We start from the raw sequence: 27,010 nt of genomic DNA, 5'->3' as shown, positions 1-27,010 counted from the left end.
TATAAATAATAAAATTTTTTTATTTGGTCAATATTTTAGCTAAAATTCGTATACCAAATGAAATTATACAGAAAAAAATCAACGAAATGTCTACCGCAAACGTAAGGCAATATTATAATTCATTTCGCAATAAATAAATATATTCAGTAAAATTTTATTACACAAAGATATTTTTAATTAAAAAAGTATCCGCCAAAAATTCGCTGTTAAGTTGGTCAATATTTTAGCTAAAATTCGTATACCAAATGAAAGTATACAGAAAAAAATCAATGAAATGTCTACCGCAAACGTAAGGCAATATTATAATTCATTTCGCAATAAATAAATATATTCAGTAAAATTTTATTACACAAAGATATTTTTAATTAAAAAAGTATCCCCCAAAAATTCGCTGTTAAGTGTATCACTTTGAATCCAAACGGTATTACTGCCCCTGAGTACTCTGCGCACTGCCTCATCCGATAACAGGCTGTGAAGTGCTGTTTATAGGTAGGTAGGTGAAATGGTAGAAGTACCACTTTGGCACTCCTCAAGTACCACTAAAACGCCGTTTTGATACCATTACGAGACGTACAATAGGCAGATATTTACAATCAGCCAGAGATGTTGATGTAATGGAGAATATTGATGGCACTTAGGTTGGCGCACTGCCCCAGGTTGTCGAAGAAAGTAGCACCCAGTGACCTTAATCGTCTAGCAGCCAATCGCGGACATTTACAGTCTCCTCTGAAAGGTCCAAACATCTTCTGCAATGTAGGCTAAATGGTAAACCCAATAACCGGTAAATACAACTACGAGGTTGGAAATTGAATGGCGTTGAGTCCCCACAGCTTTTTGGATCCTCCGTTTTTTTATATTGAGGCTAAAGGGTTTTCAAAATAGCATATGAAGAAATGGAGGTGGACTGAGAGATAAGTTGGAGTAAGGGATTGTCGATGGCCGGGTAGGAGGTATCTGAGACCAATTCAGTCCCCTTCCTTTCAAGCTCATCAGCAATTTCATTTCCTTCTATGTTCTCATGTCCTGGAACCCAGATCAGAGAAGTATTACCTGCACACACAAGAGATTTGATGTCCTCCTTACAGGAGAACCATGACGTCTTCAGAGCCTTTTCACGGCTTGACTATTGGGAAAAAATGTTAATATCTCCCTCGCTACCACGTTAGGTTAGGATAGTTTATAATGGTTGCCCAGAAAGTAGGCTCACTTGAACGAAGAATTCAAGTTAATCTTTTGTGATACCATTGCAAGGGAAAAGAGGTGAAGGAAACTAATTGAACGAAACGCCGAGAGGAGAGAGTGTTGAGGAAAGAGAAGGGGTGGAGTATTTGCGGATTACGAACGGATCTTAGTATCGCGCGAGCAGAGCAGCTAAGGAGAAGGTGCTGAGATGATTCCACTTCATCCTCTATACAGCTGACGCAAAAAGGACTCGAAGTAATTCCATGTCTCACGGCATGCATACCTCGCGGATAGCGCCCGTGAGAGCGCCCATGAAGTTTCAGAGCTAAGGTTTCGTCATCCTCACTCCCACGTTCCCTAAATATTTTGCATGCATTTTTTCTGTGTTTAGATTGCCATTAATTTTTGGGGCTGCTATATAGTAATTTTCGCGATTTTCTCTCACAGTCAGCAACTTTGGTCGACCACCACGTGTTATATAATATTTTCTAAATAACTTCGTTTATGTAGCGTTCCAATCATAAACAGGAGAGATGATTAATGATTTTTTATGGCCGGAATTGGATGGTATTGATCTGGACAACGTTCATTTTTAACAAGACCACGTCTGCGTGCCACACAAGCGTTTCGTTTGATTTTTTACGCGAAATGTTTCCGGACGTGTTATCTTTCGAAGAGGTAATCACAATTGGTCACCGAGATCTTGTGATTTAACATCTTGTGACTTTTTTTTGGGGCCACGTGAAAGAGAAGGTCTACGCCAGAAGCTCAGGGTCGATTCAAGACCTCAAAGATGGAATTCGTGAGGCTATCGAGGTCATAGGGCAGCCACTTTGCAATTCCGTTATGGAAAATTTCATGAAAAGGATATTGCCCTGTAAGCGTGGTCGTGGTGGTCATTTGCCTGATGTTATTTTTCACTATTAACGGTATACCTTCCTCTTTATAATGAAATAAACATCCAATCATTTATATTAAAAAATTGCATTTTTTTTTGAATATCAAAATAACACTTCTCATTAGATAATCCTTTAGTTTAACATCTACACCTTTTAGATATTATGTTAAGAAAACTCTGTTAAAGCACAAATGTTAGGTGAAGATCGCGAATTTCACTACAAAACATTTCTATCTTATCGAATTTCTTGCCATCACCGCCTTACTAGCAGCTGTCATTTTGTAATTTGACAACTCAAACTTCATTTAACGGCGCCATTTGCATGCGTGTATATAAGGATCCGATTTGCGTGATACCATTTTGAAAATTAAAACCTGAGACAGCAAATTGGCGAAATGAGAAAACGGAGCAAAGTAAAAATCGAAATTTGACAGATATTAAGAAACATTTAGTAGAATGTGTAGAAGTGAGGTAATGTAGATATTAAAAATTTGTGCATACAAGGAATTATGGAAAATACTTTTGTGAGCCACTGTATATACTCGTACATACATAAAAATACGTATGTACATATAGGTGCATTTTAGCGTAAATATTAAGCGTCTTTAATAACGAGTCTTTGGCATTGAAATATCAAAGGCACTTTGCAATCAATGTTTCAAAGTACTAAAGTATCCATTTAGAAAAAAATGCCAAAATTAAAAAAAAATACTTTTTAGCTTTTTATAACTATTTTTTAAACTGTTGTTAACAATGTAAAAAAAACAAGTCCATATACTACACATGTATGTACATACGTATGTACATCAATAAAAATATCTTACATAAATATAATGGCAATCTACCGAAATAGAAATTCATTGTTCTTATTCATGGATAATGAAGAACAAAAGACTACTAAAGATATGTAGATTTCCAGGTACATGGACGCTCATCTCACCCAATCATCGACTCCAGCAGCAAAAAGTAAATACAAAATGTCCGATTTCGGCAATGATGCCAACTCAATTTTCAATCAAAAAAGTGCTACCAATTGAAGGTACGTTAAGTGGAAACAAATTCATTTGTATGTTCAGAGGTTGCCATAAGAAGGTAGAAAAATTTAAAATGAAAAAAAAAAAAACAATTATATGAATTTTAACTTTTTGTGCTTTGGAATATATTATAATTAAAAAAAAAAATAAAGTATCATCCGCAAATTGAAAAAAAAAAATACAAATACATATCACCTTTGAAAAGGGCAACACTGATGAATGAAAATGAAATGAAATATCCAACGGTTTAATTATTTTCGACTTGCTTCACTCTTCTCGCTCTCGCATTCATTTCCACATATGTATGTAAGTATATAGCGCAACTACACTACTCACTGATACGCAGCAATGGTTAAGGGTTATAACTGTTAACCAGCCTAATTAGTCTACTTCAAGTCTAGACAATAAACTTTATTTGACCTTCATTTACAATTTCACAGGTAAATAATTTAATGCTGAAGACGTGTTCTTCTTTCTGCTTGGCTAAGTCGAACACCTAATAAAGGATGTACCCATCAATTGGATGTATGTATGCATGTGTGTATGTACTTACATATAATAATATAAGTATATTTCGCATTGCATGCTTACCAAACAATACCGCGAGGAATATAATTTAAAAAAATCGAAAGCCATGCTTTCATTTAACCGAGTGAATAAAAACTTTTTATAACAGCCTTGTTAGCTTTTGCAAAAACAAAAAAAATCGGATGGAATTAAAAATTGCAATACTAGAAGAATAATATGAAATTTTGGTGATCAAAAGCCATGTAGGCTACTGCCAAGAGAATATCATTACAACACATGGGCTGAAAATTCCCGAGCCAATACATAGTTGGCACTAGTTTTATTGCATTCACCTCTTTTCCAGTTAGTACTAACCTTGAAAAAGACAGCTGTTCAAATTTCATCATATTCTATACATTAGTTTGTGAGTTATTGTGCTAAGAGTAATGCCACTTCTGTTCTTTTCAAAACAATGGATCAAAAAGAATTTCGTGTTTTAATTTTACACTGCTTCTTCATGGGGAAAAACACGGTTCAAGCGATGCAATGGCTTGAAAAGTGTTATGGGGACACAGTTCCATCAGAAATAACAATAAAACGATGGTTTACTGACTTCAAACGTGGTCGTAGAGAGCTTGATGAGGCACAACGTAATGGACGTCCAAATGAGGTGATAACACCACGAAACATAAAAAAAATCCTTTTGAATGATCGAAAGTGAAATTGCGTAAGTTAGCTGAAATCACAAAGATATTACAAGAACGTGTTGGTTTTATATTGCATGAGCATTTGACTATGAAAAACCTCTGTTTGAAGTGGGTGCTGTCTTTGCTCATTTTTGAAGGCAACGCGCCGTGTCAGAAGTCAATCAAAACAACGTCAAAACTACATGACCGTATTGCGAGACTTGGCTCCCAGCGACTACTGGCTGTTCGCAGATAAGAAATTTCGTTCGAATGAACAGGTTATCGCTGAAACTGAGGACTATTTTGAGGCAAAAGATAAATTGTGCAACAAAAGTAGTATTGAAATATTAGAGCGGCGCTGGAATGATTGCATTGTTCTTGATGGAAATTACGTGGATGAATAAGTCTAATTTTGAAGAAATAATACTTGATTTCTTTGTTAGGCCTTGGACTTTGCAGCCCATGTGTTATATGTCGTGTGTGTTTTGTAAAAAGTCTCAAGAGCCTGCGTGTACGACAACACAAGCCATGTTAACCGAGCCGTATAGCCAAAAACTCAAAAATTTATTTCTCGAAAAAAAAAACACATTTTTTTCCACTTATAGCATTTCTTAAGGACAGCTCTTACTTTAATAAAAATATGTTTTTATAACTTGCTTATTTTCTTGGAGTGAAAAAATAATATTATTTCAATTTCTTATTTCGTAATTCCGGATTAACAATAGAACCAGAAATTAAATGATTGCTTTTATTGAGTTGTCGTTAATTTGTAAAGTGGTAAAAGTGGTAACTGCGACGTGGAGGATGCCCCGCGCGCTGAAGTCTTTAACTCCGACACCTTGCTCGAACTCGTGGAAGCTGAGCCAAATTTGGCAGCCGATATGATAGCTCAGAGGTTAAATTCATAGCATGGAACAGTTCACAGGCACCTGGTTCAGTTGGAAAAGGTTTCAAAACTGGGAAAATGGGTTCCGCATAGACTTTCCGTCGCCAACCTCCTTCAGCAGAGAGTGAATGTGTGTTCTCAGCTGCTGCAACGGCTTGAAAATGAAAGTTTTTTGAAACGTATCGTTACTGGTGATGAAAAATGGGTCCTCTACAATAATCCTGTTCGCAAACGCCAATAGTAGATAAAGATGAAACACCAGAACCGACCCCTAGAGATGGCCTTCACCCCAAGAAGATTCTCCTGTCTATTTGGTCGGATATGGCCGGTATTGTTTATTATAAACTTCTGAAACCAAACCATCAGCTATCAAACCTGAATGAGGCACTTAACAAAAATCGACCGTCTTTAGTGAATAGACGCAAAGTTTTGTTTCACCCCGACAACGCAAGACCTCATACCGCAAGGCAAACCTTAGGCAAGCTGAACGAGCTCGGATGGGAGCTAATGCCGCATCCACCACACTCTACGGATATTGCACCTTGTGATTATCACCTTTTCCGTGGACTTCAACCCCATATGAGTAACAAGAACTACTCCTCAAAAGAAGCTATAAAAAGAGATATTGAGCGTATTTTGGCTCCAAGGACAAACAATTTTTTGAGCAGAGAATTAAAAATTTGCCTAAACGTTGGGAAGACATTGTAAATAATAAAGAAAAATATATTATTGATTAATAAATACTTTAAACATCTTTTTTATTAATTTTAAAACCACCTTTAAAAAACGCACGAACTTAGGGACTGACCTGATACATATAAAAGGTATCGTAAAAATAAGCATCCATTTTCTTTTTCTGAATAACTTTTCTAACAAATACAAAAAAAAAATGATTTTGAATAATGGAAATCTTTATTTTGCCATTTATGCGCTCCATTGCTTATCTATTGTAAACTGCAGCTGTCTAGTTCATAAGCGTCAAATATGATTGAAGTACGACGCCATTTGCAAAAGTTATAAATCTTCCGTTGCTTAATTTTGCGCCACCTTGTATGAGTATTAGTTAATCACTACATTTACAAATGTAAACATTAATTTGTTTTTGTGTTACAGAAAAACATGTTAGATCTATAATTTAATGTGAATGAAACGTATATATTGTACCTTTTTTACTTTTTTATCATTAAAAATATTGGCAGTTTAAAGTTGCTTGCTTATTACTTGGACCCTTGAAAATGTTCGGTGCGGATTATAACTAAAACTACTACTCTGAACTGTTGGTAGTCTGAGAACAATTTGCTCTATTACACAGACATTGTGTGATTAAATAATTTACTGCATATTCTCTTCTTTCATTTGAGTCGTAACAACATACCCGTTACAATATTTTCGAAAATAACTTCAAAGCAGCAACATCTGAGGGGGCGTATTTTAAGCTTTTATCAACAGAATTTAGAGAAAGATAAAAAATTTACATATGCCCATTTTAGTGCGGAATACTTTAATAGAAAGATAACTCGTTGCCGAAAGAAACCCTATTTTCATAGCTAAAAATAGCATAAACGGAAACGGAAACTGAAGACTGACTTTAACAAATACCCCAAATCAGACAAAAGCCCCTCCTAAATTTAAATGCTTACTGCTATGTACGGCAAAATTTAAAAAACTTTGAAATCAGCCATCAGTAAGGTTAGAAAAAAACAGATGCCTCCAGTCTCCAGAGAGAAGCAAATTCGAGCGGTTCAGTATCGGTTGATATGCACCAATTACAGAAAAAAAAATCTGAAATTTTGGATGACTAGATCTATTTTAGACTAAGCGCTTCACAAATGCCAAGAAATGATACATTTTACACAACCTATATATCTGCACTCTTTCTTGATGATAGATATGAATATAAGGAAAAGTTTGCTTTATAGGAAAAAGGAATTTCGAAACTCTACTTCAAGCCATGTTTGTTGGAATATCAAAATTTCAAACAAATTCTTTGTTCAACTTGAATTTCCATCGTTAAATTCGAAGAACACACTCGAGCTTGACTTGTTTACAGTAGCACAGAAAATAAACTATGTGACATATCACGCTGAAATTTGCCATGTAAGCTTATAACAGTCCTACCAAAAAACAAAAAATTTATTTTTGCCATATGTCATCCGCGGACCGTTTTATTGATACCGTCTCGTTCATAATAGGACTATGAATAAGTTCGTGCGGTTTTTTTTTCGAAATTTGAAACTTTATTGACGTAAAATGGTTACAAATTTAATATTCAAAGTATTGTCCATCGCTTACTACTACTTTTCCCATCTTTCTGGCAATTCACGGATTCCCTTTGTGAAAAATTCGGTCGGTTTTGCCGCAATCCACGAATCGATCCATTTTTTGACTTCATCGTAATTACGGAAGTGCTGGTCAGCCAGGCCATGTTGCATCGATCGGAAGAGATAGTAATCGGATGGCGCAAGGTCTGGACTATACGGCGGGTGGGGTAGGACATCCCATTTGAGCGTTTCTAAGTATGTTTTGACCACTTGTGCAACATGTGGCCGAGCATTGTCATGTTGCAAAATAACTTTGTCGTGTCTATCGGCGTATTGCGGCCGTTTTTCTCGCAGTGCTCGGCTCAAACGCATCAATTGTCGTCGGTAGACATCCCCCGTAATCGTTTCATTCGGTTTCAGTAGCTCATAATACACAACACCCAGCTGGTCCCACCAGATACACAGCATAACCTTCAGGCCATGAATATTCTGCGCCGACGTCGATGTTGAAGCATGGCCAGGGTATCCATACGTTGCCCGACGTTTTGGATTGTCGTAATGGACCCACTTTTCATCGCCAGTCACAATTCGATGCAAAAAACCCTTTCTTTTGTGCCGTTGAAGCAGTTGTTCGCATGCCATAAAACGGCGTTCAACGTCTCTTGGCTTCAATTCATACGGCACCCAATGGCCTACCTTTCGGATCATTCCCATGGCTTTTAAACGTTTGGAAATGGTTGATTGATCAACTCCCAAAGTTTTTGCAACCTCTTCTTGCGTTTGAGCCGGATCTTGATCGAGCAATTCCTCCAATTCGGTATCCATGAACTTTGGCGGCGCACCCTCGCGTTCTTCGTCTTCCAAGCCAAAATCACCACTTTTAAAGCGTGCAAACCACTTCTGGCACGTTCGCTCAGCTAGAGCATGCTCACCATAAACTTCCACCAAGATACGATGACTTTCGGCTGCTTTTTTCTTCATATTAAAATAATGAAGAAGAATTCCCCGCAAAAACACATTATTTGGCACGAAATTCGACATTTTCAAGTGTGGTAAAAATATTGTTGTTTACGCTTCAAATAAAAAACTTATACTGACGTTTGTGCCTTACGACAGTAGCTCTCCAATGAATGTTTGGAAATGTGGATCGATGGAATAATAATCAAGTTACGCCATCTGTTGTAAAACCGCACGAACTTATTCATAGTCCTATTATTTGAGCAGAAGATATAATTTAACTAAAAGTATAGGCTTAATTAAAGTTACCAATAAATAAATGTCACTGTTACACGTAGATAAAAACTCAGAGCGTCCTGTTTCTTTTTCTATGATATAGAGGGCACCTCAGTTTTTCATGCTTTTTGTAAAAAGTCAGCTGTCTGTCAAATTTAGTCTTCAATTGAGTGGTTTTGCGAAATGAGTGCTGTTTACGCCTCTCGCGTTGAGGCAATTTTTCTATGTTTGCATGAAAAAGGACCCAAATTAATCCAAACTGCTGCTGCGAAATATATGGAAAAGTCGAATCAGTTCGTTAGCAAGCGAATAAATCGCTATAAAAAGGTCGGTAACGTTGATGATTTTCCTGATCGCGGAAAAGCAAGCAAAGTCTCAAAAAAAGACGAAAAAAAGATTCTCGCATTGTTGTCGAAAGGCCCAACTTTGACTTTACGTGAAGCTGCTGTGAAATTGAAAGCAAAAGGTAGCAGTACTTTGGAAAAACCAATGTTGAGTGCAAAACACGTTGAAAACGAGTGGAGGGCAAAACGGAGTTGTCACTTTAGATTGGCCATCTGTCACCGGATGCAAATCCCATAGAAAATGTGTGGGCTGTGATGAAAATGCAGCTTCGCAAACGCAAGCCATGTAATTTAGATCAACTTTCTCGACGAATTCGGAAAATTTGGAGGTGTTTTCCGGTAGAATATGCAGAAAAACTAGTGGAAAGTATGCCCCGACGGTGCAAAGCCATAATGGAGATTGGCTTGCTACTGAGGTATTTGCATTGAGTATTGACGACCAAATTACCAATAAATTTGCGAATTTTCAAAAAATCAATTGTTATTATTTAACAGTGACCACGCTCTTATGTAACAGACTGTATTATGAAAAAATAAATAAATAAAAAATTTACAACAAATTTATAATAAATATATGTATATCAAGTGCTTTTTAAGAATTTGAGAATTTGAAATGAACAAAACAGAAACATTTTTTTTATTATAATCTGGTAAATAATTTCATGACATTTATTTCTTGAAATTTATATCCAGCACATGTCTGCCGCGGCTACGAGTTACATTTTCCATTCGATCAGTCCAAGCTTTGACTACTTTTTCCAATAAATCTGGCCGTATGGCGTCAATGGTGGATTGAATATTGCAATAAATCGATTGTTAAGCGCGCTGTAGGGCAAGTTGCGTCGGCTTGTTGGCACCAATTGCCGTCGATGTAGAGCTGATAAACTTTTGGAAACAAAAATTTAGTCAGCGTCGCTCATTAGCGCTCACCATACATCGCAGCTCATTTCGAAAGAAATAAGGACCGATGATGCCACCAGTGCTCTATGAACTTCGGGATCTGATTTATTTTTTTCAAAGTAAATTTCCACAATTTTGAAACGTTGTTCCATTAAACGAGTAATTATGACTTGCCATACTAAAAAGAAGTGTCAACACGGTTTGCCATTCTCAGGTGTGAAACCACAGTTGTCGATATCGATAGTTCTCAGGAAGCTAAAAACAAAACACCCCTGAACCGATGAAACCGAAAAACGCCAATGTTCAAGATTTCATACTATCGCAAACAGGATATTATACTATAGGGAGACATATGAAACTTATCGTAAATATTCAGGACTTGAGCGGGTTTCCCTGCAGGGTATGTTATACTTAGCATAACTGTATTCTCGATGTCACACGCATATATTCCAATTCTCAAACAATAAAAAAATTTAACTATTCTGCTTTCATTTCACATTTGCATCGCTCGCGGATGTGTCAAGGTAGGCAAAAGTCAAATACAAAACTTAATAGTAGACACATACACACATACATACATGCATATGCATATGAATGCAAGTTCAATATCAAATTATTCATCCAAGAGAATAAAACTTTCTTCATTGCACAAAGCATATTTCCGTTTAGTTCATATTAATATGAAATTGCATTTTGAGAGGGGGAGAACGATACAAGAGCGATATGTACCGTAGGCACACACATACCCATATGCAAATTCATAGCTATGCGCTATATTAAGTTCCTTACTTTGAACTAAAATTTGTAAACTACAAAAAAATGGTTCACAGTGGAATGAGAAGAATGTTGAAAACCGAAAAGCACGAAATAATTTCAGTTGCTGGAAAATCATCGACACCCTTTTGCGCTGTTATGGTTTTTACTATTTTTTCAGTTGAATATTTCAGATTTCGTCTAACTGGTTTTTTTGTTGAATTTAGTTTCAGTTTACAATATAAAATATTGGGTTGGAGGGAAAGTTCTGTCGTATATTATTTTAAATAGACATGTTTTGCGAACCATTTTGGAAAATAATCCACATTTAACAAGTCGAGAAATTGCAGAAGAGTTTGGCATTCATCATATAACTGTTGGAGATCACATTAAATCTCTTGGGTTTGTATTAAAGCAAAATGTTTGGGTTCTACATGAATTAACGGAAATGAATTTGTCTGATCGTGTAAGAATGTGTTCATCACATCTGATTAGGCGTAATGTGGAGCCGTTTTTGGACAAGCTGATTACTGGCGGTGAAAAATGGATTATTTACAAGAATATTAAGAGAAATCTTACTGCAAGCCAGGAACATCATCAGCAACAATGCCAAAACCAAGTATCCATCAACGAAAAGTACTGGTTTGTTTGTGGCGGGACAAGAAAGGTCCAGTGTACTACGAGTTGCTGAAACAGGGAAAAGCCATCAACGCAGATCTGTACTGCAATCAGCATTAGCATCCAGAAAAGGAATAGTGTTCCACCACAATAATGGTCAACTGCATACTGCAATGGTGACACAATATAAACTAAATGCCTTAGATTAGAAGTCCTTAGTCCCCCACCGAATTCACCTGAGATTGTACCATCTGATGACCTGTTGCGATCTTTGCAAAAGTATCTATCGGGAAAAAATTCAAGTCTTTTGAAAGTGTTTCTAAGGCAGTCTAACTCCAAGGACAACAACTTCTACAAAACAGGAATTCACAGGTTACCTGAAGGATGGCAACAAGTTTTAACAAATAACGAAGCTTATATAATTGATTAATATTAAACACATATTTTTATAAATGGATTCAAATATTTTCTTTAAAATACGACAGATCTTTCCCTCCAACACAATAATTGACATTTATACAACTTTATAACTTAAGAAAAATGGTCTGTGTGTTCCCCACATGATATTCTAAGAATACTGCTCATACTAAATATATCATTCTGTAAAGCCTCTACTTTCTACAAGATGGCGCAAATTAATCATCCTATCGTAAGATTTTTACTTCTTGCAAATGGCGTCGTACGTCAATCATATTTGACACTTGAGAAGTAGACAGACAGCTGCAGTATACAAACAGACAAAAGTCAAAATAAAGATTTTCATCACTCAAAATAATTTTTTTTATACTACAGGTTGAACGATATGAAGTGTTACCAACTTCACACTGCTTGTATCTGTAAAACAACTCATGACATCAAAAGCATTTGCGTCTCAGTTTTGTTGAATTTTTTTTCTGTGATGGAATTCAAACGTAAGTGTGATTGCGTTATATTCGACGCATATTGAAAAATGAGCTCAAGGTCAAGGCTTACAAGTTCCAAAAAGCACACGATCTTTCACCCCAGCAAAAAAAAGTTCGGTGCGAAAGAGCAAAGGAATTGTTGCGCTTGCACGAACGTGAAGAATTTCCTAACATTGTGTTTTCTGATGAAAAAAATGTCCCAATTGAGCAGTTCATAAACACTCAAAACGATCGTGTTTACTTGACCGAACGCTCATGCGAGAATTTGAGCCTACGTATGGCCACTAGAAGCAATTTCCCACCGCAAGTAATGGTTTGGGCCGTAATGACCGCTGATGGACGCTCTCCAATCGTTTTTTATCGAGCCTGGTGTCAAAGTGAATGCGACTTATTATCGGGAAAATGGTTTAGAAGCTGCTTTAGAGCCGTGGACACGCAAACATTTCGGTCGTAGACCATGGACGTTCCAACAGGACTCGGCACCGTCTCATAAAGCTCATGTGAACCAATAATGGTTAAAAAATCATGTTTCACACTTCATTTCGTCCACACAATGGCTTTCGAATTCGCCAGACGCAAATCCGATGGACTATTCCATCTGGTCCACTGAGAGCAAGGTGAGGACTAAAAAATATGCCAGTATGGATGCGCTGAAAAAAGCGATTATACGAGAATGGGCCAAAATACCTCAAGATCACATTCATGCAGCATGCAACCCATTTTTTTACCGTTTGAAGGCTATAGTCAAGGCAAAAGGTGGTCATATCGAGCTAAAGTGAATATATCGCACTTGTTACGTTAAAGCGTAACAACTCAAAAAGAAAAGGAAAAGAGTAACTACTCAAAAATTTTTTATTTTAGCGCAACTACTAAACAAATAAGAATGAAACAACCGTTATATTGTTTTTAATGATATTTTCGTGCAATTACATATTTTTTCCCTTGTAATACCTATATTATTAATATTTACGGAAACAGTTTTTCGTCTCTACTGAAAATGTTCAGATTTTGAGTTGTTACGCTTTTTCGTAACAAGTGCGATATGTTAAAATTGAAATCATTTTTGAACAGTTTTGTCTTTGAAATCAATAAAAACTAATTTCACACAAAAAAGTTATATTGTTTTGAATAAGTAACACTTCATATCGTTCACCCTGTAGGTTGTTCAATAAATTTTACAGTTCGATAAGAGAGGGCATTGCTACAAGCCTAAATTTTTTGTTGGTACACTCTTCATATGAATGTATGGGAAGTTTCATTTCAATCTGTCAATTCATTCATTGTTTACAAGCCATTTAGTACCGACGTGTCACAGTATTTTCTACAATTAAAAAATATAGTATCGTGCATTGAATTTTTATTTTTGGAAGGTTTAAAAGCAAAGGAAATTTATGGACGAATGTTGAAAGTGTATAAGGACTTTTTGCCATTAATTAAAACCCATTTTTCTAGGGTTGCTGGATTTAAATGTAGTCGTAGAAGACGATTCACGTCAAGTACGACCAAGAGCAGGAGCGACACCGAGAATCGTAGAAAAAATACAGGATATCGTATGGGAAAATCGTCGAGTGACTGAAAGAGATTTAGTAGAACCCCTAGGCATCTCATTGGGCGGTGTAAGCAATATTTTGACTGAAGTGTACTGGGTTTCAGGAAGCCGTGTGCACAAAGGGTACCACATTCGCTAACAATGGAAGAAAAAGACATTCGAATGCAACTTCTTAGCAACATTTAGAGCGTTTTCGAAAGGATAAAGTTTTGCGTCGACTCATCACTATGGATGAGACTTGGATCTTAATCAAAACAAGTGGCTAAAGAGTAGTGTGAACGTGGTTCTTCGGCTCCGAAACGAATTCGTGTCCAGAAATCGGCCAAGGCGTTAGCATCAGTTTTTTGGGATGCGAAAGTAATTTTGTTTGTGGATTAATTGCAAACTGGAAAAACCCATAAATTCTGATTATTACCGTAACCTTTTAAACCAGCTTAAGTAAAAAATTCGTGAAATTAAAGAGCCAATTTGCAAAAGAAAAAAATGATTTTTCATCAGGACAGTGCATCGTGTCACAAGAGCATTTTGCCATTGGGTAAAATGCATGAATTTAACTTCGAATTGTTGGGTCGATTTGGCACGTAGCGACTTCCATCTGTTTCCAGACCGAAAAAATTCATACATGGAAAGCTTTTCTCATCAAATGATGAGGTCATAACAGGAGTGGAAACGTATTTTTTTCAGCCTTTCCAGATTCTCATTTCAGGTATGGAGTTCATAATATCTTGGAATAAGTGCATTGATGTTCAGGTAGACTGTACTAAATAAAAGTGTATTTGAAACCATAAGATTTTATTTTCTTATCGAACCGCAAAACTTATTGAAACATTCTAGTATTTAGTAAGAAAATTATTCAAAAACAAAATTTGATGATTAATTTTGCGCCAGGATTTCTATTCGCTGTGCTTACCGTTCCAACTAAAAGTGTCATGTAGGAAAAGCACACCCATTTTCGGAATGGAACGTTGTTTTTTTCCATTTCGGTATGTTTTCTTAAATTAAATTAAATGTTCAGACTTTCGTACACCACGAGTAACAAAACTAAGCGCCATGAAAAATAAATCGATATTGATAGTAAAATATACGCACACATTTATGTGAAATAAGTGCTTTTTCCTGACAGATGAATTTTTAGTATTCGGACTCAAATGCAAATCCAACTGTTATAGAAACGGACTGAATACATATTTTGACTTACCGTAAAAAAGGAAATCCCAAAATTCAAAACAAAATTACGGTGATATTTAGCGCAAACTTTAAAGCGTTTGTGTTCGATAATCAACCATAACTTGAATTTTACTTTATGATGTGTGCGCTAAAGAGTTTAGCACAGCTAGTTATTGATTGAAGCTCTTTTTTTGGTGATGTCGTAATCCAGCTTTTTTCCATTATAAGAATTTGTTCCGAAAAACTTTCGGTCTACATCAACTTGTTCTCTGAAACAGACGGAATAATAGAATAATACATACATACAAGAAGCAATTGTCCAATTTGAAACTGATCAAAGTGTTTCGATATTCTGAAACACTAACTGTGAAAAGTACGTTCACACTAAGCTGGGACTAAATTATGTGAAAACTCATTGAGGTCGGAATTCTGTTAATGCCAACATTGTTGTCGCCACTCATAAATTCAATTTAAATAAATTAGTATTATTAGAATTAAAATATTTACTATACATACAATAGTAAAATAATATAATATTATATTAATACTAATTTATTTTAATTTATAGCTTATATAAATTATCCATATCGATAACTAATTTATTTTAATAATAAATTAATATTTATGAGAAAATAAATGTAAAAAAAAACAAAAATGTAGGTTTTCTTACAATACTTTACTCCAACCAAGAAAAACCTAAAAACAGACAACCATTGCCTGAATATATAGCGTTTTTCAATAGGTGCGCTTCAACTTTTTTCCAATAGGAAGGGCGAACGACGCAATATTTTTTATTTTTCGCTTGTCATTTGTAAACTTCATTAGTATACATTTCATCATGGAACGCTACACACTTGAGCAACGATTGCAAATCGTGCAAATTTTTTATGAAAATAATCGTTCTGTTGCTGCAACTTTAAGAGCATTTTTTCCAAAAAATCATCTTCAGTGATGAAGCTCACTTTTGGCTCAATGGCTTTGTCAACAAAATATGCGTAACTGGGCAGAAAGCAATCCACACGTGATTCATGAGGCACCGTTGCATCCCGAAAAAATCACTGTTTGGTGCGGTTTACATGCCGGCGGCGTAATTGGCCCATATATTTTCGTTGACGAGAACGATCGCCACGTTACTGTGAATGGAAATCGATACCGCGACATGATAAACGATTATTTTTGGCCGCAATTGAATGGTATGGACTTAGACGACATGTGGTTTCAACAGGACGGGGCCACAAGCCACACAGCACACGCCACAATTGATTTGTTGAAGAGTAAGTTCGATGAGCGCATTATTTCCAGAAATGGACCGGTCGAATGGCCGCCGCGCTCGTGTGATTTGACGCCTCTAGACTATTTTCTTTGGGGTTATGTGAAGTCATTGGTCTACAGTAACAAGCCGGCGACGATTTGTGAGCTCAGAGCCAATATTGAACGCGAATTTCGGCCGATTTATGCAAAAGAGTGGTCGAAAATTGGGTTCAACGATTGGACTTCGTAAAACGTGCACGCGGTGGTCATGCAAAAGAAATCGAATTTCATACTTAAATGTATATGTTCAAACTCGATAATTAAAAAAAAATTAGTTAAAAAAGTCAAACCATTTGTGTTTTATTCAAAAAAAAAAGTTGAAGCGCTCTTACTGAAAAACGCTTTATTACAAAGGTTGGAAGTATAGAAAATTTTTTGGCATACAAATTCAAAAATGACTTAGAAATTAAAAAAAAAAAACGATATTAGGCAACCAACAAAACTTCTAGAGCAAATTTACAATAGAGAAATAGAAAGAACACAAGCCCTTTAAATTGAAGTATCAGGTGTTTTTTTAGCTGCATGTGAACTATCGATATCGATAACTATGATTTGGCAGCGGAGAATGGTATACGGTGTTGATATTTCTGTTCAGTAAGGTTTGAACGTTTTTTCTAATAGCGGTCGCCCCTCGGCAGGCAATGGCAAACCTCCGAGTGTATTTCTGCCATGAAAAAGCTACTAACAAAAAGTATTTGCCGTTCGGAGTCGGCTTGAAACTGTAGGAACAACCTCAAGACTCACGCCACAAATAGGAGGAGGGTGTACGCGCCAATTATATAAAAAAAAAATTGTTCACGAAGTTCATAGAGCACTGGCGGTATCCTCGGCCCTTATTTCTTTCGAAATGAGCTGCGATGTATGGTGTATGGTGAGCGCTAATGAGCGACGCTGACTAAATGTTTGTTTCCAAAAGCTAATCAGCTCAACATTGACTGCATTTGGTGCCAACAAGACGATGCAACTTGCCATACAGCGTGCTTAACAATCGATTTATTACAATATTCAAGCCACCATTGACGCCATACGGCCAGATTTATTGGAAAAAGTAGTGAAAGCTTGAACTGATCGAATGGACTATGTAAATCGTAACTGCGGCGATATATACCGGATATCATATTCAAAAAATAAATGCCATGGAATTTTCTACCAAATTTCAATAGAAAAAAAATGCATTTCAACAATATTTATATTTTGTATTATCACTTTAAGTTCTCGAGCTCTTACGGAAATACCCTTTACAGCTTTAGTTTGCTTAGAGCAAATAATTTTTGCTATATAAAATCATACCAATCAAATTTGAAAATTTTGGAAAAGAAAATGTAGAGGATTCCGTGTTAGGTTATAAATTGTTTAATGTGGATATTTTTACATGGAGCTATTAGACTCCAAGCAATCGTTAGCCATTACTGTGGTATCGAATAGATGTAATAACATACAAAAATTTTTAGATAAAGAAACTTTATGTAAAGTTATTGCAGAAAAGCAGAATTAGTAAAAATATATATATAGAAAAATTAAAAAAGATATATGTAATAAATTTAAAAAAATATATAATAAATAAAAATAAATAAATAAAAAAAATTTTAATTAAATTAAATTTAAAAAAAATTAAATATAAATAATATTAAAAAAAAAATAATAATAAATAATAATACAAAAAAGCGAAAATAAATAAAATAAAAACAAACCGCTAAAAAATGGTATCTGCTGATTCCTATGTTGCCTGGTTGGTTTATTGTTTATTACATTGGGTGGTATGGCAAAGGGCAGAATAAATAAATAAAAAATAATTAGTTAATTAAAGTAAACAAATAAATTAATTAAAAAAATATATATAATACAATAAAATTAAATTAAATTAAAAAAAAAATTAAACACAAATAATATATTAAAAAAAAAAATATTACAAAATAATTAACACAATTAAAAAAGAATAGCACCGCTAGAAAAATGGTATCTGTTTATTCCTATATTACATCATCAATTTTATCTGGTAGGTTATTTTTAATTTTTTTATGACATTCGGTGGTATGATAAAAGAGCAGAACAAATTATTTAAACAAACAAAATTTTAAATATATAATAAATTAAAAAAAATTATAATATAATACTTTAAAAAACACAACAAAAAAAAAAACAAATTTTAAAATTAAACTAAATTTAAAAAACATGAAGTTAAAAATAAATAAGTGAAATAAAAAAAAAAAAAAAAAAAATTAAATTAAAACAGTAATTAAGTGAAACTTTTTTAATTATAAAAGGCATTATAAAGATATTCTAAAATGCTCTCTCCCAAAATAAGTTTCGGATATGAAGGCAATGATCCTTTAAAATATCCTCAAATCCGAAAACCATCCTTCACTCAAAACTACGTAAATATTATCAAAATTAAGTAAACATTACGCTTAGCACTCTTTATTATTTGATTATTTTATGATAAATTTCTCATTCCAGAAGAGCAAAACAACCATTTGCAAAAGGAATTGAAAAGCGTATCTTCTGTGCTTGCCAACCATATGGTCTATTAAGAAATATTTTCCTCCCGCATTTTCACGAAACCTTCAAATTTGATTTTTTTTTCAATTAATTGAAAGAAACAATAGACGATGTGGCATCTATGCCAAAAAAATTAAATTGTACTTTTTATAAAGCTGCTTTGTATTTTTCTTATATAATAGTGTTTTTATTATTACAGATGCTATACATAAGACAGCGCGTTTGTTTGATGATATTTCGAAGTCGCTCAATGAATTGTTTACGGAAGAACTGGCGTTAACTTAAACAGGGATAGCAACCAGAAAAAGCTAGCACTGCGCAAATATTAAATATTTTCACATGAACTATATTATATGTAAGTACTCATTATACAAAACCAAGGCAAACCAGCAACGAAGGCGATCGGCTCGGGTTTTTAATAGTAATATGATTTTGCAGTGAGAAATGTCACTCATACGCCATGTATACACCATAAGTACTTTAAAAATGCCTGTATTACGACACAGCTGTATTTTTTTACAAATATTAGAATTATATAGATTTCGCATCAATGCCTGATTAACATGATTCAGCCAAAGTAAAATGATTCAAAGATCTGTGTTCTATGGCTTTCAATATGCAGACCAACCCGAATAACTTTTTTTAGGCTAGATTAGGTTGAACTGGTTGACTTGCAGTCACGCATAGACAGGTTCGGACCATAGCAATACCAGATGGAGTTCATTAGTTATGCGTTTTGAAATAGTCCACCCTCATGGTGTCTATTGCATCAATTTCGCATTTAAGGAGACGTTTCGAACCCACTGCTGAGATGTCTTCCAATCCATCAAACTGTGGCGCAGATAAATATTTTAAGAGTTTTTTTTAATAACGCAGGACATCCGCAAAGGAGATGCTCCACGGTTTCCCTTGAGTCCGGCTCCTCGCTGCTCGAGATTCCTTTCTTATAGGCATACGCTGCTACTCTGATATGTTTTCGTCTAGTTCGTTGTATTTCGTTCTTATTGGCTTTGGAATTTCGTTAACAAAATTCGAGGATTTTCGCTGTATCGTCTACCATTTCGTTCCCTTCATTGCTCTAATGGTCTGGAACCAAATATAAATGTAGCTTACTATTCGCTGCCAATCTTTCTACTGCCTTCCTGCTCTGAAAAACGATTTGGGTCATTATACTACGATGTAATTGCTAATTGCTTTAATGGCTGCCTGACTATCTCTGTAAAAGTTACCATTGGAATTGGTCCGAGTAGTAGCACAAGCTAGGTCTGCTGCCTTTCCAAATGTGGTAACCTCAGCCTGGAATACACTGCAATGATCTGGCAGCTTATACGACTTTATTAGGTCTAACTCTGGACAGTATATCCCAGACCCTACTCCACTAGTCGTTTTAGAACCGTCCGTATAAATATTAAGTGTATTACATTTGGAGCTAAAGCCCTTATGCCATCCTTCTTTTTCGATAGTGACTTTGAACCTTTTTCGCCCTTCAAAAACCGGAGCCGTATTGTCTATATTGAGTATATTGTCCCGGTTTATTGAGCTTTGTCTCTAGGTCCTAGACGAGAGTTAATGTAGGGCTTAAACAGAAAAATCAAAATGTGTTTGTTAAAGGAGATGTTTCTCAAGGTATCCCTGGGAGAATTTTTTAGATTTTTCAACTTTTCGTAGCTCTGGAAAGCCAATAAACCGATTTGCGCTAAAAAAATCGTCTAATTTGTTGTAAGTCACATAATTCATACAAATAAAAAATAACCCTCACGGATGTCCGGTGAATTATATGTAGTACTTTGCAAACGATTGGTCCAGTAGATTTGGAGTTATGGTGTACATGGACTTAAAAATTAAAAGTTTTAAAAAAAAAATTTCAAAATTTTCAGGTATAGAAACACGGCCTGGAGCAATGAACGTTCCAATACTCATAGCTTCGTCAATTTTGTTACGATCGACACAATATTCTTCAACAAAATCAATATAAAAAAATGCACACAAAACAGTTTAAATAGATGACCCTAAACATTTTTGTTACACTTTATTCATTGAGACCTGGTGTGCCGGGTGTGGGCTGGTATGAGATAAAATGAAATATAGAATGAAGCGACAAATTTCATAACTCATATGATTCTTTCCACACTTCGAAACCTGAACAATGCTGATAAGATTGAGTGAATGAAGAATGGCCTTTTGTGCCCTCTGCTCATCACAGAAACTCATCGAGACCCAGTTCCCTTATTAAACTCAGGATACCCAGCTCTATCGTGAGTGTATGTGCCTTTCTTTTGGCTGCAGTTGGCCGAATGTCTCAACCTTCTCCGCGCTATAGCGCTACATTCAAGGAGAAGGTGCATTGGAGTCTCCTGGAATTGGTCAAAGAAACGACAAGAATCAGTGGAATGCAGTGGCCTGCAGTGCGCTTTCTCAGTTTATACTTGAGGAGATTTATGAGTTTTTAAGCCCCTTTTGGTTGTACCCTTTCAAAAAGAATTTCGCCTGGTGTAGCCCCATACTTTGGTGCCAGCACCAAACCTCCCTTAGCCTTAGCTATTCTCTCCTAAGCTTCTCCTTGATGGTGTGTTGCCCTATAGCAAGGACGGACTCGAGTCCTAATAATGGCAAAGCCGCAGGCTCTTTCGCCAATGCGTCCGCTACTTCGTTCCCAGTTATACCCCTGTGTCCTGGGACGGACAAATTAGGCGGATGCGACTGTGCGTTCCTAGTAGATTCAGTTTCTCGATAGACTCAAGGACCAGTGAGGACTTAATCTCACTGGATGATAGGGCCTTGAGAGCCGCTCAGATAGTGAACTCGCTCATTGCGAAAAGTGGCTAGTGTTAGTAACGTGGCCAGGGGAACTAGAAATAGGTAGAAAATGCAGGCGAGTTTACAAATTGCTTGCTCCAAGTTAGGGATCACAATGTTATGCTTGCTGAGCGATCCTACTGGAGTGGTGGAGTCTCTCCCCAGTTTTATGAACTCCCGCTCTCCGAAAGTCGCCAGACCAGCCGTTGGATGTCTCTTGAATATCTACACAGCGAGGCAACTATGCTCTCATGTTAAGGAGCACAACAATTTGCTGAGCAATAAATCCCTGCAGGAATCCCGGGACAACACAAGATCCACTGCGCGCCGCAATACATAAACAGGCCATAAATGACATTCTTCGGGAGTTCTTCACTTCCTTCATGAACTTCCGGCCCAATTGCCGTCATCGGTGGCCAACCACCACCTACGACGATAATGTCCGCGTTCCCGGGGCAGTCTGTTCTAAGTTATCGGAACGACCGCCTAAGGACTATCGCTCCAGCAGCATTCCCTGTACATGTATGCGGAATGTTTATGCTGCTACACCAACAATAACAACAACAGCGATGACCACCGGATGATCAAATATTTCGTTGTCCTTAACACAACAAAAAGGACTGGATGAACTGCTACAACAACGATGGTGACTGGGGATTTCACCAGGACGGCTTGGTAAAGCGCAATTATTAGCGAACATTCTCACAGAAATCATACAGTAGCACGTTTCATGGGCAAAATGATGTAAAGTGGAGCGCAGCATAACCAACGAAGGAGCCAATTTCAACTGTAATCCTTCTTTAATCCGTATTGTTAGAAAAACTTGCGCACCCGAGATGCCCACTTGAGGTTGGAAAGATGTAAAGTGATTTTTTGAGGTTTTAAATGATTTTTTGGAATAATGCATGTTTTGGTACAAATTTACATAGATCCCAGCTATGATGTTACATTAAGAATTTCAAAACTATTTATTTGAGCTTAGGAATACCCGTTACGCCGAGAGTCCATGGTGCATTTCGACATGTTAAGGAATTTTGCGATGATATGTCAGGCTTAGGTAAGTAGAATCTGTAGTGGGGAAAAACCACAAAATAAATGTCAATCATTCAAAATATAAAAAGCACTTGTTACGAGCAGTTTGTGAATATAATGTGAAAAAAATCCTAACAAATGCAGTTATTTAAATAAAATGTTTCATTTGTAATAAAAAATATTATTTGTAAAATAAAATTAAAAAACTCAAACATAGGATTTATTATCCTATTGACCGAATTTCGTCTGTATGGAATACTAAAATCGAGTTGCTACTAAAATTACCGAGTTCCTACGAATCACATCCAACAAAAACGTGCGGGGTTAGAAAACTATCGAGTTAAACTTGATTCAAGCACACCGTGAAGTATGCAACAGAAAATTTAACGAAAGAACAACCCGTTGTTGTAGCAGCATAAACATTCTCCATGCATATAACGGGAATGTTGGTGAAGTGACAGTCTTTGGCCGGATATAAATCCGGGTCGTTCCGGTTACGTAGAACCGACTGCCATGGAAACGCAAAATATTTGAGCTCGTTTATCAGAGTGGCGTCAATAATGTGGAAGAAGTTCTATTTTTGGATTCATAGAGAAAACATTTCTCACTAAAATCGGTTAGCACAACTACTAGCCCAAGGATTAATAACTAATCTTGTGCCTTCGTCGGGATAGCAACAGTGTTTAAACTCTTTAGAGATTTAGATATGTATGAATGTAAGCCCAGAATTTAACAAGTCCAGGCAACGTGTTAATGACAAGAACCTTCACGATTGCTACTTAATAAAATGATAGCAGTGTGATAGCTCATCCAAAAGCACTAGAAGCGGTGGAGTTACGATCGTCTTAAGGTTTCTCGCACTTAATCTTAAAATAAATAAATTCCAAAAAATTTAAAATATTTTTTTAGAACAAACGTAAGCAGTATATAAAAGGCTATGTCCTACACAAGAGTTATTCCATCTATTGACAAAAGTAAAAAATTTATTATGCATACAACCAGTCTTATTAAATATAGGGAAGACTTTAAATGCAAAAATTATTTTCGAACTATTGAATAAGAAAAAATTTCAGCCTATGCAAGGCACTATGGGAATGGCTATTAACTTAATATAAATTACGCAAAAACATCGTGTGAAAGACAACCACGAATTAGATTTCAATTTTTTTTTCGAAATTTAATTTCGATGTAGTGTTTACAGAAAACCCCAATGGAATATTTAATACTCATTTATCAAAAGTTCTCACCTTCAGATATTTCGCTGTCCTTAACTCCTTCTTTTATCGAATTTATCATTGCGGTTGACAAGACGTGGGCGTGGACGGGATTTACTTATATTTTGGCTGTTACTTAAAGTGGATTGCGACTTTTAACATATTTATGTACAAATTTGTTTATTTCGCTCAATTAACAAAATTAATTATATTAACCAAATTTGAACAAGATAAATTTATAACAGAGAAATCTCAACAAAAATTAAATAACTCCCATTATTCGTATAGGCACACGATAGCAAGCCACACAAATACCCTTGGTCGCTTTAAACAATTATGAATTCTACCACAACACTTGTCAAATAGCTATTGCTGAGCCATTTGGTATCAAACAGGACACAAAAAAATCGGAAATCGACATTGTTTTGTGCATGCAGACATGGCAATTCTCCAACACGACACATTACAACATTCGTGGAAACATTTTAAGTTTGAAATCCCACTTATATTGCAACGATAACACGGTCATTCAATTTAAGTACATTTTTTCCAACAAATTAGTTTTGCAGATAGTGTTACAGAATATTGTTGTGTACTCTTGCTTTTCTTAGAAATTACTCCACTCTTCACATTGCTTCACCGTCCAAGGTGTTCTAATCCATTTCTTTTCAAGATGTGTTTTCTAGATATTTTCTGCTTCACTGGACGTTTTAATTGATATGATATTTTTGGACTGTCTACTTCTATGGAAACGGAATCTCTTTAGACACTATTTTATTAATAACTTCTCATTTCTTGAACAAATTTGTCTGATATGTACCAATGCGATTTTTTCCGATTCCTTGTATTCACTTTCTTTTTTCTTTTTCTGCTTCAGTCACAGATTTTAGGTTAAGACGATTTATTGTAGTTCATTCCGACACAGCGTTGCAACTATTATTCGTGCTGCCAGATAAATATTGTGAAGCATAAATAAAATGTATATGCAAATGTCTTTCTTCTAAGAGCAAGCAGTCGGTGCAGAAGGTTGTTTACGTATTCTTGCAAGATCTCTTAAGAATTACTAGATATGAACATGAACTAAATAATGAAAAATTAATAAGTATATAAAGTAGAATATATCTAATTCATTTAATTACTTAACTTTATCCAAATTATTGCATTTTTAAAATATATGCTTACATAACAAATAAATGTAAATATAATTAACTTAATATAATCTTAAGCTTTTATTATATATTGAAATAATTCAATATCAATTTTCATTTCATTCAAACTTAAAGGATTAATACATTTTAATTTAATTTGCTGGTTTAATTCTAATGCAAATATGAATAAAAAATCTTACAAAGAATTTTAAGAGAATTAAGCTTTCATAAAAGGTTAATTTTTCAATACAATCTCTACCTTTGACATTATTTACAAAATAAAAGAAATTCCCCTTTTCCCCTTAATTTGCAGCTCTGTGCGCTTCGACAACACTGTTCGCAACAGACGCGTGCAAGGACAAGGCGAATAGAATACAGAAGGTGGCGCCTTCCGAAAACCGTTATATTATTTTTTGCGATTTCCACAAGACAAAACCAACAAAAGGGCAACATATTAAATATTTTTAGAAATTCAATGAATGACTGCAACTGTTTAAGTTAATTAACACTTGTATTATATTATTTCCTTCCCTACCTTGCTTTGTTCGTTTTCTTCAGCCATTGTGATGAAATAAAATAAATATGATAAAATTAAAAATGAAATTCAAATTGTTCTGAAAACGATCCCATAAAAAATAAAAATAGTATATTTACAGTTGGGCGTGTTATAATACAACTCTGCTATGATATACAAAAATTAGCGCGCTTGAAAAAACACTCCCAAAACCGCTACTTCATTTTTGGTAAATTTGACAATTGAGTGACGTCAGTACAGAAAATGAACAGATCTTTGTGTAAAAGTTACTTGTTTGTGAATATTCAGTGAATGTAAATCTGGAAATATAAGGTTTCTTACAAACTGCATAGGCCTAACAGTATTTGTAACCTTTATATGAAAATATACGCAACTATTTAAAAAAAATTGTTCAGGGATAATTTGAAATTATATTTAGATAGTGATAAATCAAAAGCCGAAGAACTTGCAAAATGGTTAGCCTCTTTCAATGTTCTAATGAAAGCTGCATTCGAGGCATAAACAATACTAAACCATTTGAGTAAGAATAAACCCTAACCCCGAAGATTTTCCAGAATTATGTGAAAGTGAATGCCAGCTAAGAGTAAACGCGAGTCAAGAGCCGGATTTCTAACAGCGAAAACAGAGCAGAGTGGAGGTGTACTTCTTATATTTTGTAATGATTTTAATTTAAGAAATTTAAAAAATTATAAAAATGAAATGCCGCGTGTTAAATTGTGGAATCACGAATGACAACAAAACATCCCAATGCAGTTTTTTGGGTTTTCCTGCCAATGACACCGTTTCAAGGAAGTTGGTAGAGTTCTGCCAGCAAAATAAGCTATTCGAATTTAAGTCGAGCGTAATTTGGGTGAAGCACATTTTCAATTTCACAACTACGATTTTCAAAATATTCTCCAGTACAACATGGATGAGTATTCTTTTATTTTATTATTCTTGATTCGAATGAACATTTGGAGCCTTTAAGGCGAGTTATTGGGCATAGTATCTTCTTTTTTTTGAAAACAATGGCCCTTATTGTGAACAACTTTCGATATTCGACTATAGTCGAAAGTGCTGATCAAACGAATTTTCATTTGGTATTATGGTGCTCATTCGTTGAAGAATAGAACTATTGTGAATTTCGATCGCTCGACGCATTTACAATAGATAATTTTTCTCAGCTGATGAAATCTCTTGAATATTATAGAAAAATCTAAAAAGTATTAAATAGAAACCTTTATGCCACAGTTTCTGTTTTATTTTTGTTATAAATTTTCTTTATTCAATTATTCGTCATTCGAAAAAAATATGTATTTCAGTTCCTCTACGTATTTCAGCCCATACCTGCCAAGGGAAAATAAAAATGTATTTCCATAAACATCACAAAAAAAAAACCATTATTAACCTTAATCCATTTTGCTGCCGTTCTAACTTGTGGTCCCAAGCAATTCAGCTCCGCTGTAAATTCCTCTCATTTTTTTGCTGCTGGAACTTTGGTGCAAATTCCTTTTGCGAATTGTGGATTCTCTTCCATTAATGAAACTAGCCTTTCTAATTGCTGTTTGGTACTCAC

The 27,010-nt window shown here is 35.3% G+C and overlaps 1 protein-coding gene across 3 annotated transcripts in view; it reads right to left on the bottom strand.

The window, feature by feature from the left end:
* The window catches only part of LOC129246000 (axin), a 66,496-nt gene extending 41,824 nt beyond the window's left edge, over positions 1-24,672 (bottom strand). The window contains exons 1-3 of one of the 3 annotated variants that reach the window (XM_054884503.1): positions 24,369-24,672; positions 23,806-23,907; positions 14,952-15,189 (exon numbers count right to left, since the gene is read on the bottom strand). The gene's annotated coding sequence lies outside the window, so the exon portion shown is untranslated. Of the gene's footprint in view, positions 1-14,951; positions 15,190-23,805 lie in introns of all 3 variants that reach the window. The other 2 variants (XM_054884484.1, XM_054884494.1) reach the window with 2 other exon arrangements.
* Between the last annotated feature and the right edge of the window lie 2,338 nt (positions 24,673-27,010).

Source organism: Anastrepha obliqua, chromosome 1, assembly GCF_027943255.1.
Source record: "Anastrepha obliqua isolate idAnaObli1 chromosome 1, idAnaObli1_1.0, whole genome shotgun sequence".
Lineage (NCBI taxonomy): Eukaryota > Metazoa > Arthropoda > Insecta > Diptera > Tephritidae > Anastrepha > Anastrepha obliqua.
The sequence above is the reverse complement of the archived record's forward strand: the minus strand, read 5'-3'. Positions and strand labels throughout refer to the sequence as shown.